General features: G+C 41.5%; 1 non-coding gene across 1 annotated transcript; it reads left to right on the top strand.

Moving 5' to 3' along the window:
* Positions 1 to 12,347: 12,347 nt before the first annotated feature.
* Positions 12,348 to 12,455, top strand: LOC122003220. The gene has a single exon (XR_006117874.1). It is a non-coding gene; the product is annotated as a small nucleolar RNA R71 (small nucleolar RNA).
* The last annotated feature ends 1,769 nt before the right edge of the window (positions 12,456 to 14,224 follow it).

Genomic DNA, 14,224 nt, shown 5'->3' on the forward strand with positions numbered 1-14,224 from the left:
AAGAAAAGGACTCGACTTGACTTAGGTTGTGCAAACACAACACCCCTCCAGACTTAGACTTATCATTGTCCTGATGAAATCAATACAGTGGCGGGGGAGGGGGATAATGGGGTCCTCGATGTATGGCAAAGGGAAATCTAGGCATACTAGGGAGATGACCAATGTGCTGATGATATTGGTAAAGAGCGTCTACTTGTTGTCTAGTAATATCCATATCATCCATGAAATTCCTCATTCTTTCCTGGTCAACCTCATAATCTTGAACGAATCCTGTCATCTGACTATGAAAATCTCTAGTAAACTAAAAATGATCTTGTACCTCCCTAAACTGGTCATCAGACAACTTGAAATGACCCTCTAACAATTGTTGATGGGTATTGTGCTTCTCATGAAGCAAGTCTAAGGAGGCACGGAAATCAGAAAAATCAAATCTAGAAGATCCCGTACCATAGGCAAAGGAGTGCATAGTAAGTTTCGGATGTCCGGAAGGTTGCGGGAACCCTGATGATGAGGGCTCTTGGTGGTATTCGATGTCTCCTATAAGGGGGGAAACAAACTCAGGGTCTGAATCGGTGATCACCCAGTTCGTAGGGTTGCGAACTGAAGTGCGCTCGGGGACAAGGAAGGGGTAATGGGAAACCATCATTCCTAGGGAAAGCAAACTCATTCTCATCCTGACAAATCATCTTCATTGCAAGACAAGAATCGATGTTGATCTTGTCATTACCATGAACGACCTCTATCCTATCAAGCTCACAACCTAGATTTATTGCTATTTGGGTTATTAAACTGCCAAACATTATCATTCCCGAAGAGGCTTTAGTTGCTCTCAGCAAGTTCTATAGAAAATGAAATCCAAAATCAAAGTCTACTTTATTTAGCATCACCCAAAGAGAATAAAGTTCCACTTTCCTAACGACCCCATCACTCTCACCTCTACCAAAGATTGATTTGCTTATCACACGATGAAGGTATCTAAAGGTAGGGTTTTGCATGCGGGATGCCTTAGCTCTAGAGGACTCATAGGGGTTCTTTGATCCAGTAATTGACGTCCAAAATTCATTCCAGTTAATAGCACTATCAAATCCACAGGCTCCACCAGTAGGTAAACCAAAATAAATATTAAAATCACTAAATGTCCATCGAATTTCTTTGTTCATCAACCTAAAAGATATGACCCCTATGTAGTCATCCTCAGAAGAAAATTTAACATCAATTGAGCTAAAAAATTCAAGGACTAGGCGGGGGTAAGTCGGTAAATGTGTGTACATAATGTCATTCCAATTTAATGAGCTAATCATCCAATTCACATCATCCCTAATTCCTAACATATCCATGGTAGTGAGATCCATATATCTAGTGCACACAATTTTTCTAGCGACCAGAATATCATATTTAGCTTTATGTTCATGAATTCTAAAAATAATATTAAATTTGTTTTCGTTACCTTCGTCGTGTGCCACCCTTTTCCCTTTGCCTTTGGAAGAAGAAGCCTTTCCTTTGCCTTTGTCCCCTCTTGGTGCATCTCCTTCGCCAGATCCACCGTTTCCTCGTCGGAGTCTCTTCAAGATTTGAGACATGATGTGCAAGGTGAACTTGAGGAACTTCTTGTGGGTGGAGATGGATCTTGAGGATGGAGGAGGGGAAAGAAAAAGAATAGGGAAATTGTTCCTCTCTTTCCGGATTTGGGGCTTGAAGAAATCCTAGATCTAGATGTAGATCTTAGTAAAGATTAGTTTTAGGTGTAGGAATTAGAGGTTGATGAGGTGTAGTGGGGAGGAAAAAGCTTTTGGGAGAGAAAGAGATGAGAATAGGGCTTTTTAGGGAAGTTGACAATGCACATGGGTAAGGCACGACCGTGTCTTAAAGACACGGCTTGGTAGCTTGGGTCACCGCACGACCGTACCGGTTGACACGACCCCTTCTTTCTCCTCTCGGTCGAGATCGCACGGCCGTGCCGGATCTGCATGGCCCATGCCCTCTTCCCCTCTGGTGACTTCACACGGCCATGCCAGTTGGCACGGTCGTGCATTATTCTTTCTCTACATTGGCCACACGACCGTGCAGGGTTGCACGGCCAGTGGCATTTCTTCCTCTGTTAGCTTCACACGACCATGTGGGGTCACACGGCTAACTCTATTACATGCGTAGTGTCTCGCCCTTCACCTTTTTGACTCCTCTGACACTCCCACGCCCATGAAACGATCACGGCTAGCTTGTGGAGGTTATGCACATCCTACAAACAAAGATCCGACAATAAAAAAAATACTTCATTGAACTAACAAAAAAAATAAAATGACAAATTGATAATGAATTAAAACGAAAACCCTTGAGTTGCCTCCCAAGAAGCGCTTATTTTAGGTCTTTAGATCGACCCCATATCAGTTAGCGTGGACTAAACCCATGGAAGCACGACTCTCCTCCTAGGGTTAATGCTCCAGTCTGCTCCTTTAGTTTTGCTCGCGCAGGACAGATGTACTTCTCTTTTCTTGTTGGAGGTGACCTCTCTTAGAAACTGCGTTCCTCAGCTTTGTGTATATTTGTCTTTCTAGAATTTCCCTAAGAAGAGGAGATGTAGTTAGGAGAATAAGATAAATTGAATTCTAATCTTTCTTTACTGATCTCCAAGGATAACTTGTGATTTTTCATATTAATGAGGGCTCCAGCGGTGGTGAGGAATGGTCTTCCAAGGATAATTGTGATCTTGGGATCCTCCTCCATATCTAGGACAATAAAATCTATGGGAATGATGCATCTGCCTACCTCTACTGGCACGTCTTCCACTATACCCATTGGGTATCTACATGAATGGTCAGCCAATTGTAGTGTTATGGTAGTAAGTTTGATGTTCTGGAGTCCTAGCTTCTTACATAACGAGTATGGAAGTAGGCTGACACATGCTCCTAAGTCGTAGAAAGCCTTTTTATGAGCTAAGAGCCAATTTTACACGGTATAGAAAAACTTCCCGGATCCTGGAGCTTTGGGGGAATGTCTGCCATGAGTAGAGTGCTGCACTTCTCTATCAATGCTACAATCTCGAAGTCGCCCTTCTACCTTCTGTTAGATAGAATACCTTTTAAAAATTTGGCGAACTTCGGCATTTGGTGCAATGCATCTATAAGAGGTACTTCAATACAGATTTCTTTAATCTTCTTAAGGAATTGGTGGAACTCTTCATCCTTTTGGGATGTAATTAGTTTCTGAGGGAAAGGAATTGTCTGAATTTGTGGGGGAAGTGGAAGAGTCCCTTCAACCTTCTTGGTGATCTCCTCCCTACCTTTGTTCTGGACCAAATTGTTGGGACCGAAAAGTAGCAAGAGGGGGGGGGGGTGAATAGCTCTTCGCGCTCTTCGTGTGCTCTTCGTTGCTTGTTTCTTCAAGGATGTGCAGCGGAAATACAAGAAACAAACCACACAACGCTAACAAGGTTGATTTACTTGGTATCCACCTCACAAGAGGTGACTAGTCCAAGGATCCACACCTACTCACGCACCCTCCACTAATAAAACCCTCCTTTTCGGTAACTACCGAAGGCGGAGAAGCCCTACAAGTTCAAACTACAAGAAGAAGGGGAAAGGATACAAAATACAAGCACAAAGCTTACAATGAGTACAAGAAAACCCTAACCCTAGCTTTCTTCCTCTTGCAATAGATCCGCCTCTTGACTTGGAAGAACCTCCAAGAACTTCAAGAACTGGCGCGGAGAGCTCTGTGGAGTCGCTGGTGAAGATCTGAGCCCTGTCGTGGAAGCAATTTCCGAAGGAGATGAACGCCTGTGGCTTAAATCGACGCCAACGGTCGAATCCCGATCGATTGGAATACTCCCAATCGATCGGGGAGGCTTTGGATCGATCCACGGATCGATCCAGAGTGCCTCTGTGCTATGGAAAAATGCCTGGATCGATCCACGGATCGATCCAGCGCTTATCGCGCGAAGCAGCAGCGTCCCAATCGATCCACTAATCGATTAGGACCTCTGGATCGATCCACTGATCGATCCAGAGGCTCTCTGTTCGCTGGGAAAGGCCTGGATTGATCCACTGATCGATTCAGAGGCTTTCTGTTTATTGGGGAAAAGCTTGGATCGATCCACTGATCAATCCAGCTCCTGGATCGATCCACTGATCGATCCAGCTCTTGGTTTTTGCCCAAAACCAAGTCCCAAGCCTCTCAAACCAACATTCGGTCAATCTTGACCTGTTGGTACATCATGCCTAGCATCTGGTCACTCCCTTGACCTGCCAGGTCTCCCCACCAAGTGTTCGGTCAATCCCTTTGACCCACTTGGACTTTTCTCTTCGTGCCAAGTATCCGGTCACTCTCTTGACCTACTTGGACTTCCACCAGATGTCTGGTCAACCTTGACCCATCTGGATTTCCTCATGCCAAGTATCCAGTCAATCCTTTGACCTACTTGGACTTCCCAACACCAGATGTCCGATCATCCTTGATCCATCTGGATTTTCCCTGTGCCTGGCTTCACTCACCCGGACTTTCTTCTGCCTGGCTTCACTCACCAGGTCTTTCACCTAACTTCACTCACTAGGATTTTCACCTGGCTTCACTCACCAGGATTTTCTTCTGCCTGGCTTCACTCACCAGGACTTTCTTCTGCCTGGCTTCACTCACCAGGTCTTTCACCTACCTTCACTCACTATGATTTTCACCTGGCTTCACTCACCAGGATTTTCTTCTGCCTGGCTTCACTCACCAGGACTTTCTTCTGCCTAGCTTCCCAATTAGGACTTCCCAGTCAAGTATCCGGTCATCCTTAACCTACTTGACTCTTCTTCAATCAACCTTGTATTGTCAAACATCGAAACCCAAACCAAGATTCAAGCTTGGTCAGCTAGGTCAACCTTGACTTGAGGGATGTTGCACCAACAATCTCCCCCTTTTTGATGTTTGACAATACCAACACTATCACTTACAATACCACATGTAAGTTAGGCTAATCCCATAGTCTAAACCTTCTTCATGCCACTAGGTAATGAATACATAAGTTAAGCCCTTCATTTTCCCCCTAAAAGGGCAAACTCCCTCTAGGTAATGAAAGCCTAACTTACTCCCTTTCATTCTCCCCCTATTAGCACACATCAAACCATGCCCCATTTCTGGGCACACATCAAACCATGCCCCATTTTTGGGCACACATCAACAAATTCACTTGTTGAAAACTCTTCCCCTGAAGAGTTGCTCATCATTGTTCACAACTTCACTCGTTGTGATCAACACGATAATGAAGGTCCCATACCCTTCATTATCCTTAACCCTACATTCTCCCCCAATGTAGGCAAATGCCCATCCTTGAGCATTATCCACTTGAAACCACTTGAACAATGAGGATATCCACTCCCCATTTAAGTTCAAACGCTTAACCTTGAGCATGTTCTTAACGGAAGGTTAACCATCTTCCAAGGTTCATGAAAAATAATTTTCATGTCTTTAAAGAGTCCCTCCCCCTAAAGACATGGTGGTAACTTCTGTCATTGCACCAACAATGACTTGGAATCCCTAAAACTTTAGGAAACCCAATTTTAGAAGTTCTGAGGTTCAAATATTCAAAATTTGAAACAAACCTCAACCTAAACTTCAACTTAGCCTTCCTTAACCAATCCATCCTTGTTTTTCTACACGAGAACACCCTTTTTATGTATACAAATGTATTTTTAGGGGTTTGGAATGGTTACCTAGACTAAAATAGGTTCAAAGATGCTGAAATCAGACATTCCCAGCCAAAATCAGCATCTTCGATCGATTAGAGTTGGGTTCCAATCGATTTAACCCTGCTGAATCGATCCACTGATCGATTCAGTCTTCTTGGATCGATCGGCTGATCGATCCAGCGAGCTTCTGCTTGCGAGAATTGCCTTCTCAATCGATCGGCTGATCGATTGAGGCACTCCAATAGATCCACTGATCGATTGAAGGCCTGAAATTGCTGAAATTCAATTTCAGCCAATTTCAGAAACCCCTAGAAAATTCTACAAAATTCCAAAAATCGTAAAAATTTGTGAAGACATTATTTAGGGTATAATTTATCATGGAAAAATAGTTTCTATGAAAATACATCATATTTTCAAAGATTGACACAAACTTGAGAACTTGCAAAAACTTTAGTGTTTTCTTCAAGTTTGTGTCTAACTATTCAATGGTGATTACTATCAAAAGATAGCCTTCACCAAGGTTTTCCAAAATTATTTTAAAAAAATTTTCAAAACCAATATCCCACCATATTCCTTGGGCTTAATGCACATTACTTGTACATTAGCTTTCCCAATGATGGGAAAACACATAACTATATGTTTTGATGAACTTAAAACTCAAAAGAATGCACTAAATCAACATTTTGAGTTTTGTTCATCATCCTAACATCTCACTTGTATCTAATGTGCACTAAAACACATACAAATCATCTTATTGATCTTTGTGAGATATAAAGTTTGGTTTTGCCCTAATCTAGGGATCATGCATATCTATCTAGGTATTTTTGTGGATATTGAACATCCACTTAGGATGTTACTTGTTAATACCACTTGTTGACAACACTTGTTGAAAACACTTGTTGATAAATGCCATTTGTCCTTGCTTTTAAGGAATTAAACATAATGCATGATAATGTTATGGCATACATCAAAATGAAATAGCTTTCAAAAGAAAGATTCCTATAATTACATGATGTATGTATGACATGACATGGTATTTTTGTATTTTTCATAATAAGTCATGAATGAAAAATATAAAACTAAATATGGTGTTATGGCATGTGATGGGCAAACATAACATGGCAAGGTTTAGAATAAATAAAATTGCCTAGATTACCTATCTAAGTATCCTTAATCTTAGCTAACTTAAAAATTAAACCTAGATTGCCCAAAAGTGCTTCAAGAAAATGCCAAAACCTATATTGGCATTTCTAATTCTCTTGATTAATTTTTTCCAATTGAAATTAAGTGTATTCCTCAAATATTGGCAAATTTCATTTTTTCACAAGGGTAGCACTTTAAATTAAGGCTTAGATTGACCTTAAATTTCCTAAGAACATACCAAAATCCCAACTTGGCAGTTCCTATGATTCTCCCAATTTGTGTCACTTAAAATATCATCCAATTTATCAAATTGTGACACATTTTACTCTTCCCAACAGTAAACATAAATCCATTTCATTTTCAAAGGTTAATAATAACCTTGAAAATGCTCCTTGAGTGTCAATTTCTTCAAAGTTGGGTTAACCACCCTTCTTCTTAGAGTTGACACTCTCTAACCCTTCTATGGGGTAGAGAAGATGCTCCTAGGAACCCAAAACCTATTGGCGCTCCTTGGATGCTCTAGGTATTCACTAGGGATAACTTCCCTAGATACCTTCCTAGTGACCTTGTTTGGCTTCTTAGAAGCCTTGGTCACTTTTTCTAGGTCAACTCTAGGGATGACCTCCCTTGTGACCTTGTTAGTGACTTTCTTAGACTTCTTAGAAGTCTTAGTCACATTTGTTGTTGCAAAGATACTTCTAGGGATGACTTCCCTTGTATCCTTGACTTGACTTCTAGACTTAGGATTGGTTCCATAGCTATATGGAACCCTATGGTAAGTAGGTACATCCTTTTTGATTTTAGGTTTGTATCCCAAACCTCTATGGCCCTTGGATGACCCTTGTTGTCCTAAACTTAGATTTTGCTCATTTTGCCCTTTAAGGATATTTTCCATCCTTTTTAGGGTCTTTTCTAGTTTGTCAAGTCTTGACCTCTAGACTTGATTTTCTATCATTAAATCCTTAGATTTTGATTTTTCATTACACCCATGAGCATTTTTGTTTCTAGGCTTATAACTATGGTTCTTAGTGTGATTGCCTAGATTTTTATCTATCTTCCTAATCCTAGGTGTGGTAGTCTTAGCATGATAAGCTACATGATTTTCTTTAATTTTATCATGCCTCCTATTTTCATGGTAAATAGCATTAAAATGATATAAACTTGAATTAGCATGCTTTTTATCATTATGCAAGCGAATAGGCTCAATGAAAGTTACCTTTCTTTTTACCTTAGAGGCTCCTCCTTGAATTGAGCTTCCTCCTTGAGCCTTGACCATCTTCTTCCCCTTGGGGCATTGACTTCGGTAATGCCCCTTTTGATTGCAAGAGAAGCATATAATATGCTCCTTGCTCTTCTTTGTATTGGGGATGGTCTCCTTGGGCTTCACCTTGCCCTTTTGTGCCACTTGGCCCTTCTTCTTGGCCAATTTAGGGCATTTACTTTTGTAATGCCCATGTTCCCTACATTCAAAGCATATGATATGATTTTTATCATTAATTGAAATGTTTATACCTTTGCTTGTAGGGGTGGCATCTTCTCCTTTTGATCCGGAGGTAGAAGCTTCCTCTTGATCCGAAGATATTCCTCCATTCGATTTTTCTTGACTTGCGGAGGTGGAAGCTTCTTCATCCTCATCTTCTCTTGACCCGGATGTGGAGGATTCTTCTTGCTCTTGATCCGGTGTCAATGAAGATTGCTCCCCCTCAATCCTAGAGGTGGAGGCTTCACCTTCTTCTTCATCCTCTTGTACATAAAACAAGGAATATGCTCCTTCCTTGCTCTTTTGATTGCACTCCTTTGAGGATGAAGCTTCTTGGACTTCCTCTTCTTCGGAAGTTGAGCATCTCTCAACTTCGGAGTCCTCCTATTGATCTTGCTCCAATGAGTCGCCCTCTTTGGATTCCTCTTGATTCGGTACAGTGGAGGGTTCTTCATGGATTGTTGCCAATTTGCTCCAAAGCTCCTTGGCATCGTTGAATTCTCCGATTTGAGCCAAAATGTGGCTAGGCAATAAGTTGACCAAAAGCTTGGTCACTTTATCATTTGCCTCGCTCCTTTGAATTTGCTCCAAGCTCCATTTGCTTTTCTTGAGAAGCTTGCCCTTGGAGTTTGTTGGAGCTTTGAAGCCTTCCATTAGAGCAAACCATTGCTCTATCTCCAACATAAGAAAATTTTCGATTCTTGATTTCCAAGAATCGAAGCTTGTGGATGTGTACGGTCGAGCCACCCTTGTGTCAAATCCAAGTCCATCTTGGAATTGCATCTTGAAGTTGAGCTTCTTGAAATCTTTGACTTTTGATGAATTTGCTTCAACTTCTTCACCATCTAGCTTTGCTTGTTTTGTTTGCCCCTTCCGACGATGATTCCGGTGAAGAGCGACCTCGCTCTGATACCACTTGTTGGGACCAAAAAGTAGCTAGAGGGGGGGGGGGTGAATAGCCCTTCGCGCTCTTCGTGTGCTCTTCGTTGCTTGTTTCTTCAAGGATGTGCAGCGGAAATACAAGAAATAAACCACACAACGCTAACAAGGTTGGTTTACTTGGTATCCACCTCACAAGAGGTGACTAGTCCAAGGATCCACACCTACTCACGCACCCTCCACTAATAAAACCCTCCTTTTCGGTAACTACCGAAGGCGGAGAAGCCCTACAAGTTCACACGACAAGAAGAAGGGGAAAGGATACAAAATACAAGCACAAAGCTTACAATGAGTACGAGAAAACCCTAATCCTAGCTTTCTTCCTCTTGCAATAGATCCACCTCTTGACTTGGAAGAACCTCCAAGAACTTCAAGAACTGGCGTGGAGAGCTCTGTGGAGTCGCTGGTGAAGATCTGAGCCCTGTCGTGGAAGCAATTTCCGAAGGAGATGAACACCTGCGGCTTAAATCGACACCAACGGTCGAATCCCGATCGATTGGAATGCTCCCAATCGATCGGGGAGGCTTTGGATCGATCCACGGATCGATCCAAAGCGCCTCTGTGCTTTGGAAAAACGCATGGATTGATCCACGGATCGATCCAGCGCTTATCGCGCGAAGCAGCAGCGTCCCAATCGATCCACTGATCGATTGGGACCTCTGGATCGATCCACTAATCGATCCAGAGGCTCTCTGTTCGCTGGGAAAGGCCTGGATCGATCCACTGATCGATCCAGAGGTTTTCTGTTTACTAGGGAAATGCCTGGATCAATCCATTGATCAATCCAGCTCCTGGATCGATCCACTGATCGATCCAGCTCTTGGTTTTTGCCCATAACCAAGTCCCAAGCCTCTCAAACCAACATTCGGTCAACCTTGACCTGTTGGTACATCATGCCTAGCATCTGGTCACTCCCTTGACCTGCCAGGTCTCCCCACCAAGTGTTCGGTCAATCCCTTTGACCCACTTGGACTTTTCTCTTCGTGCCAAGTATCCGGTCACTCCCTTGACCTACTTGGACTTCCACCAAATGTCTGGTCAACCTTAACCCATCTGGATTTCCTCATACCAAGTATCCAGTCAATCCTTTGACCTACTTGGACTTCCCAACACCAGATGTCCGATCATCCTTGATCCATCTGGATTTTCCCTATGCCTGGCTTCACTCACCAGGACTTTCTTCTGCCTGGCTTCACTCACCAGGTCTTTCACCTAGCTTCACTCACTAGGATTTTCACATGGCTTCACTCACCAGGATTTTCTTCTGCCTGGCTTCACTCACCAGGACTTTCTTCTGCCTGGCTTCACTCACCAGGTCTTTCACCTAGCTTCACTCACTAGGATTTTCACCTGGCTTCACTCACCAGGATTTTCTTCTGCCTGGCTTCACTCACCAGGACTTTCTTCTGCTTAGCTTCCCAGTTAGGACTTCCCAGTCAAGTATCCGGTCATCCTTGACCTACTTGACTCTTCTTCAATCAACCTTGTATTGTCAAACATCGAAACCCAAACCAAGATTCAAGCTTGGTCAGCTAGGTCAACCTTGACCTGAGGGATGTTGCACCAACAATCTCCCCTTTTTGATGTTTGACAATACCAACACTATCACTTACAATACCACATGTAAGTTAGGCTAATCCCATAGCCTAAACCTTCTTCATGCCACTAGGTAATGAATACATAAGTTAAGCCCTTCATTTTCCCCCTAAGAGGGCAAACTCCCTCTAGGTAATGAAAGCCTAACTTACTCCCTTTCATTCTCCCCCTATTGGCTCACATCAAACCATGCCCCATTTCTGGGCACACATCAAACCATGCCCCATTTTTGGGCACACATCAACAAATTCACTTGTTGAAAACTCTTCCCCTGAAGAGTTGCTCATCATTGTTCACAACTTCACTCGTTGTGATCAACACGATAATGAAGGTCCCATACCCTTCATTATCCTTAACCCTACATTCTCCCCCAATGTAGGCAAATGCCCATCCTTGAGCATTATCCACTTGAAACCACTTGAACAATGAGGATATCCACTTCCCATTTAAGTTCAAACCTTCAACCTTGAGCATGTTCTTAATGGAAGGTTAACCATCTTCCAAGGTTCATGAAAAATAATTTTCATGTCTTTAAAGAGTCCCTCCCCCTAAAGACATGGTGGTAACTTCTGTCATTGCACCAACAATGACTTGGAATCCCTAAAACTTTAGGAAACCCAATTTTAGAAGTTCTGAGGTTCAAATATTCAAAATTTGAAACAAACCTCAACCTAAACTTCAACTTAGCTTTCCTTAACCAATCCATCCTTGTTTTTCTACACGAAAACACCCTTTTTATGTATACAAATGTATTTTCAGGGGTTTGGAATGGTTACTAGACTAAAATAGGTTCAAAGATGCTGAAATCAGACATTCCCAGTCAAAATCAGCATCTTCGATCGATTAGAGTTGGGTTCCAATCGATTTAACCCTGCTGAATCGATCCACTGATCGATTCAGTCTTCTTGGATCGATCGACTGATCGATCCAGCGAGCTTCTGCTCACGGGAATTGCCTTCTCAATCGATCGACTGATCGATTGAGGCACTCCAATCGATCCACTGATCGATTGGTCCTTGATCTTGATTGCCCCAGTAAGAAAATTTTGGGTGGTTCCTCCACCTAGGGTTGTATGTGTTGGAGTAGGGATTATTTTACTTTTGGTTATAACTGACTATTGCATCGCATTACTCGAGTTGGTTCATTTGTGATTGTATTGGTCCTAGGGGCAAGTATCTTGAGCATAATCCAAACTTCCGCAAGTTTCACAAACACACACTATTTCATTGACTGTGTTGTTCCCCATGGTCTCAAGCTTCGTGGTTAGAGCATCCAACTTTGCAGACATGAGCATGACTGCATCTACGTCGAATTTTCCTGATGCCTTTATTGGATTCCCAGAGAAAGAACCTCCAGATCTTTCAATTGCCCACCGATGGTGGTTTTGTGTCACATTTTCTATTATCTCTTCAGCTTCATCAAGGCTCTTGTTCATTAACGCCCCTCCTATTGCAGAATCAAGGGACACCTTCGTGTGGTAGTTGATTCCATTGTAGAACATGTGTAGCACCAACCACTTCTCGAGGCCATGATGGGGGCACTGTCTCAGCATACTCTTGAATCTATCCCATGCTTTGAATAGTGATTATGAGTCTATCTGTTTGAAGCTTGCAATTAAATTCCTCATGTGTGCATTTTTACTTGACGAGTAAAATTTGTCCAAAAATTTCTACTCACACTGATCCCAAGATGTTATGATGTTTCTTGGTAGAGAATTAAGTCACTGCTTGGCTCTATCTTTTAGGGGAAATTCAAAACAAAGTAACCATACTATTTCTGGAGGGATACCATTTACTTTCATAGTACTGCAGATCTCATAGAAAAGCTCCAAGTGATGATTTGGATCGTCATGCGGTCCTCCAAATTCATTTTACTAGACCATTTGGATCACTGTAGGCTTGATTTCAAAATTGTTGGCTTTAATTGGTGGTCGAGTGATGCTAGACCGAAGCCCTCGTGCATAAGTTGCTGCATAATCCTTCAAAAATTTGTCAGCCATTTCAGAAGTTTCTTATTCTACTTGGAGTTTCTGCAAGTTTCTTCTCCTCAGGAAAGTTCTATCAATTTTTGGATCGAATGACGGAAGTTCTCTTGAAAGATTAGCTCTTCACAAGCAAGAATAAGATATTGAATAATCCAAGTGTAAATAAAGAGTTAAAATATATTTTCTCTCTTTTTTTTAAAATTTTTTTTTGTTTTAATAAAAATGCAGAAAGTAAAGTGAAATAAAGAAAAATAAAGTCTAGTATAATCCAATATGATTTTCACTAATATTATAGACGCAGTCCTCGACAACGGTGCCAAAAACTTGTTACGCTTCCGCAAGTGCACGGATGCATCGTCAGTAATAAAAGATTATCAATCCCACGAGGACTGGTTATAAGCACTTGTAACAACCACCCTTCTTACTACTATTACTCTCTAAGGGTGATCGTTACTTAACTATTGATTCTACTTAACCGATATGATCGAAACCACGAAGAGTCCTTACCGAAAAATTTCGACAGAGTCTCCCCCCTGTATCGGTGACCATAAACTGAGATACATACATAGTATACATCAGCCACAAGCGGCTGGAATATATATCAAACACTCACGCAGTTAAATAAGTGACAAACATCAAAATATCTACCTATTAAACGGAACTCATCTCCATGCAATCTAAAACAAAAATAATCTCAAATGATATGAACTTAAAATACAACTTCAAATGTTTACTAATTACTAAAATGCGAAAACTTAAAAATGCCCAAGTCTCTCCCATAGTCCTGGCATCACACATCCATCCGCACCTCCTTGTCGCCTTCCTTTATCTGCAGTAAGAGGAAATGCAAACTATAAGAGAATGCTTAGTAAGCGCTATCTAACTCACAAAAACTCGAATATACATGTATACAAGAAGAAACTAGAAACTTTGTGCTTTAAAAAAAACATATATAGCTACTCATGTTAATCTTATAGCAATAAAGATACTCATGCTCAACGAATAGTAAAGAACTAGAAATAAGAATCTATACTGCTCATGCTGCTCATGCTAGAATCAATAGCAAATGGAATAGAACTAAGAACTCAATACTGCTCATGCTCAAAATAGCAAAGAAAAGCCTAACAAGAAAGGAAAGACTAAACAACAAAGGAAAGTCTAAACAGCATAGGGAAGTCTAAATAGCATGCTAGAAATAAGACTAATCATGCTCAATAAACTAATAAGGAAAACAAATAAAACTAATACTGAATGCTTAGAATTCTAAAGAACTAAACTTACTGATTCTAAGCATCTTTGAATCTTGTTTCATTTGTTCCCAAAACTTATACTTTAATACTTCAAAATAATAATACACTTCTTCTTCGGCCCAGGCATAGTACCATCTTATGCGCGCTCCCTGATAGAGACTTTGGT

This window comes from Zingiber officinale, chromosome 7A (assembly GCF_018446385.1).
Source record: "Zingiber officinale cultivar Zhangliang chromosome 7A, Zo_v1.1, whole genome shotgun sequence".
Classification (NCBI taxonomy): domain Eukaryota; kingdom Viridiplantae; phylum Streptophyta; class Magnoliopsida; order Zingiberales; family Zingiberaceae; genus Zingiber; species Zingiber officinale.